Genomic DNA, 4,823 nt, shown 5'->3' with positions numbered 1-4,823 from the left:
TTTTGGGGGGTCGTAAAAGGGGGTTCCACTGTATTCTGAAATATGAATTGTTGTTTACTGTTTAAGCTACACCCATTTGCTCTTTGTAAACGAAGGATATTTTTCAGATTGAGGGGATTATTTCTGCCTCCATACTGATCTTTATAATATATGACACATTGGCGAGCAGATTCCATGATCATGCTAAAAATGTAGGAAGTCATAATTATGATGTTTAGGTTTTAGAATTGTGTATGCCTTGCAGTTCAAATTCATGTCTGCCTTCCTGTTCAATTGTTTAAAAATCAAGACAATCCCTGAGACACATTTTCCAACCACATGTCACACAGCAGTTCTGCTTGAAACATCAGAATCGAATAGTGTATATCAAACAGGCCTTTTTGCGGTTTAGCACTTGACTACTGCTGCTTCAATACCACTTGTGCAGAAGAAAATTAGAGATACAGTGGAACCCTTCTTTTAAGATATAACAAATTTAATTAAAGATAAGCAGTATGTCTTAGAATGGAGGTTATAAACAGTAATCTGAGATAGTAGTGTCTTAAAAGACAAATGTTTAGAAAAAAAAGGGGGGGGGGGGATGGCAAACTTAGGGTTTTAGTGTTCAATGCATGGGTAAACTGGGCATTCATTCCAAGTACCTAAAGATGTGTAACTGGCACTTTTGCTCATCGGTAGTACTGGAACACATTTTTACACAGTGCCACTGGTCAGTGTGTCAGAATGCCAACAATCTGGAAAGCCTATGCCTACAAGTAAATCCCCCCCCACCACCACACACACCTTTTACTCACACCTGCACCCCATTACATAGATGAATAGATTACAAATACTATTCTTTTACTTTTTATTTTCACACTTTTTCTTGCATTTGGTTCATGTTTATTATTTGAAGTTTGATTCTGAATCAAGCGTCTTTAGTGATGGATGGTTTTCTGTGTATGCTCCAGGACTTCAAGGCACTGGTGCTTGATGACAGCAGGCTCCCACTGGCCCACACACAGAGAAGAGATTGGAGATGCCCTCGCCCTGGAAGAAGAAGAGGATGGGAATATCAATAAAGCAAAACGATACGCAACATTCACACAGCTTACATTGTGGACATACATATTTGGGTGAAGGTGCAATAGTCGCCATGTGCAGTTGCTGTGTTTGGGTCATAGGAATGACAATTTAGATCCAACTGGCCAGTACACTGACTGTCGTCCTAGTCGCCTGTATTGAAGTACATTGTGGTGTTAAATGAAGTGCATTTCGTTCGGGGTTGGTGTAACCTGATCCTCTTTGTATTTAGCACCGTTCTGAATTGTATGTTTTATCTCTCAAAGCACATTGTTTTTTGCTTATTTTTATGTACCATAAACTACGTTTTAAGCGCCCTCAGTGCCTAGTTAACGCCCATCCTCCAACATTTGGATCAGTGTCGTCAACATATGTTGTGTGTTTTGTGTGTATGTGTGTTTATGACGTGCACAGTTCTGCAACCTGCAGTGTCATTGTCATTCTAGGGAATGCTGAAAGACAACTATAATGTTTATTTAATACTCTGGTCACCGGAGTATCTGGATAGCCCTGTGAAAAGAAGATGGAGATGAGAGAGCGTCTTCGGAAGTTGAAGAGGTCTGAATTTAGTGATATAAGGGAGCATGTTAAACGACCAGTGTTTGGTTACGCCATTTCCCTCTGAAACATTTAGCTCTCTAAAAAAAAACTTACCCCTTTCTTCGACACATCGATGGATTGGATCAGTATCAATGACTGAGTGACTGACTATTCACTTTGTGGTTTTTAGGATGTGTGTTCATTCACTCTCAGTGAAATAATTTTTTGTTAGGTTTTTAGTGTTTTTTTCTTCTGTTTAGACACTTGCATATCAGGCGAAAGATACTTACAGGGTGACTAATTGTGCACAGATACATCTCCTATTAAAATGTTCACACCAAGATACCAAATATCATCATTTCTAACGAGGAACTGATCCTGCACAGACACAGTACCTTGTAAACGCCCCACCCCCCCACCCCTACTTTGGGCAAAATCTGTGCATAAAGCGGATGGACACTGTGTCACGATCTAGTGACATAGACCAAGAAAGTGTCACTCAGTGGGGTGCCTTCTCTTGGTCAATTGCGACTGAAAGCGCCTGTGCGTGAGTCGGGGCTATACGGCAGAGTTTTGCTGACAGCGCAGAGCACGGATTTTGTGGCGCACGGATTTTTCGGGGGTAATTCTGCTTTGCGAGGCAGAATTGTGGATAGCTGAACTTGATATGTGACAAGGTCAGTCACGTGTTATTGTCAAGGTTGTCTGTCTGAGACACCGTAACTTGGCACTTGACACTCAGCGGCAGAAGAAGAAGGATCGATACAGCGGTTTCTAGAGTATGCGGGTCTTCACCGAATAGAATATTCGGGCACTCTAGAGGAACTTCAACGGGATATAACCTTCTCACCGCCACATGTTCGCTGAGGACGAGTCGTCAATCTTCCTTCGCCGTGCGATGGTCTTCGCATAAGTACTCGGCAAGGGGTTTTCTGGATGTTGTTGTCACTGTTGACGAACAGAGGCCATTCCAGGGAGGAAGCGGGTTTTGCTTCCATGAGAGTGCTACATTCATAGGCTGTTTGAGGTAATAAATCATTATTTAACGCTGTTGACGAGTCTGTGTTTGTGGAATGAAATACTCTCTGTTGTTCTTTCCAGGTTAGCGCATAATTTGCTCTCTGTGACGCTAAAATACTAACCTGTATATGGTTTTTGCAGGTAGGGAGAGAAGGACGAAAAATGGCTGTTTTGTTGTTGTGGAAAGTCCGTTTGTGCAGGCCCACGTGCTCGATGAGATATGTAAAGATGACATGTTTAAAGGTGGAGGGTGAGGGGTAGCTGACATGTTTAGTGCACCGATGCTTTCTGTTTGCAGCCTTTTCCTAACTTCTGTTCGGCTGCCTTTTGGGGGACCACGCTAACCAGCAAACCGGCTAACCAGCGAACCGGCTAACCAGCTAACCAGCGAACCGGCTAACCAGCTAACCAGCGACTGGGTGCGGCGCCTGATGCCTCCACAGTTCCCTGCTTCGTCACCACGCTAACCAGCACTTCATTCGACGGAGCAGTTGTGGAGGCTAAAAAGACTAATTACAGGCCGTCCACCCAGTGGCCAAAGAAAGCTAAGTGCACCATGTCTTTGCACCCCGTTGACCACCGTTGTTATTTTTGCTGTCTGTGATTATACTCGAGTAGTGACGACGTGGGGTGTGTGACACCTGCATGAACTAGCACGTTTGGAGCAGAACAGTCGTATTTTCTTATCTTTACACGGAATCAGCGTGTTACTATAATTTTCTATATTCTAACTGGCATTTTGTCAGTGACCATTGGTTTTTTACGTTTTGTGAACGTAAAAGAACATATTTTGAGTGAAGTCTCGAGGGAGGTGGCGAGTTTTTACATAAACAGGCGTCTGAAACTTATACTTTTGTTGTCTCTATTTAATTGTATGACTGCGAGAGTGGATCGTGGTGTGGTTAGTTAGTTAGTAGTAACTAACCGTTTCATAATCACCTTAAGTGATATATTGAAACGTGACACACTTAAAAGGCAGTTTACAGTACTAATATTTTTCCTCATTTTGATTTCTAGTCTCAGTATAGTTACGTGTAGGTATTGGGATATTTGGAGTTACATGTATATATACATGTGATTTCACTTGCAATTGTTTGCATCAAATAAACTCAAATGAGCAGACATAAAGGTGCACCTTCAATTATTGTGACTGTTGCTGTAAAACAATTTCCTTGGTAGATGGAGGGCATTGTGGGGACCAGATGTGTAGACCGTGGGATTAGATAGACTTGGGGGTTCTGGCTTGTAGAAAACTTCCCTGCTGCTCCGCCTTTTGGGGACGAACTTTGTGTTCAGTGATGTGTGCATAGGACTTTGCAACGTCAACCTCCACTGCAAACCATCTTTGTATTGTAGACACTATATTGTACCTGCAGAGAAAGATCACTTTTAGCTGTGCAGTGGAACCCTCATTTACACCACCACCCCCACCCCCCCGCCCCCCTTCTTTAAGATCCTGTTTTTTTGGATTTTCTGTTTATAATCTCTGTAAATTTACTCCCCCTGTTTAAGACGTAGCTGATTTTCTCAGAATTTTACAAGTTCCACTGTAGTATTTCCCTCTGCAGCATTATTGTCAGTCAAAAGGGATACACAATCTGGCACAAAGAACAGCTGACATGAACAATAAAGTCTGGGGAAGGGTCCTGAAAGTATCTTGATTAATGCGTTGAATTGACAGGTCTAGTAAACCTTGTGCAGAACAAATATGTGTTTAAGAGTGCTCGTTGACATGTCGCAGCAAGCCAAGCCATAATTATACCTTGTTGAAGTAATACAAATCATGGGTGTGGGTTATATTAATTCACATCTTTTATATGATTGAAATGCAGAATTCTAAGACTTGTTTCTGAAAATGTGTACATTTGCATTTAAGATCTTTCTTTCTTTCTTTCTTTCTTTATTTGGTGTTTAACGTCGTTTTCAACCACGAAGGTGATATCGCGACGAATTTAAGATCTACATGGAATAAAACTGACACTGTTCTCGACAATTGAGTATGTTTTTGTGTGCGCATGTTGCTTAGTTTATTGATAATAATTGACTTTTGGTCAAGTTGTAACCACGAGTTTTGTAGCAAAGGTGCAATGATAAAAATAGACATCAGATAATCAGATAATAAGACACTGGGCTGCAAATTGCTTTCAATTGTTATTGTATTTATCTGTAAAATCATGATTTCCATGGCATGTACGTATAAT

General features: G+C 41.4%; 1 long non-coding RNA gene across 1 annotated transcript; it reads right to left on the bottom strand.

The window, feature by feature from the left end:
* Positions 1–833: 833 nt before the first annotated feature.
* Positions 834–4,255, bottom strand: LOC138954582 (uncharacterized). Its single transcript, XR_011451902.1, has 2 exons — positions 3,758–4,255; positions 834–1,029 (listed from the first exon to the last, which is right to left on the bottom strand). It is a non-coding gene; the product is annotated as an uncharacterized lncRNA (long non-coding RNA).
* Positions 4,256–4,823: the final 568 nt, after the last annotated feature.

Source organism: Littorina saxatilis, unplaced genomic scaffold (genome assembly GCF_037325665.1).
Source record: "Littorina saxatilis isolate snail1 unplaced genomic scaffold, US_GU_Lsax_2.0 scaffold_314, whole genome shotgun sequence".
In the NCBI taxonomy this organism is placed as follows: Eukaryota; Metazoa; Mollusca; class Gastropoda; order Littorinimorpha; family Littorinidae; genus Littorina; species Littorina saxatilis.
The sequence above is the reverse complement of the archived record's forward strand: the minus strand, read 5'-3'. Positions and strand labels throughout refer to the sequence as shown.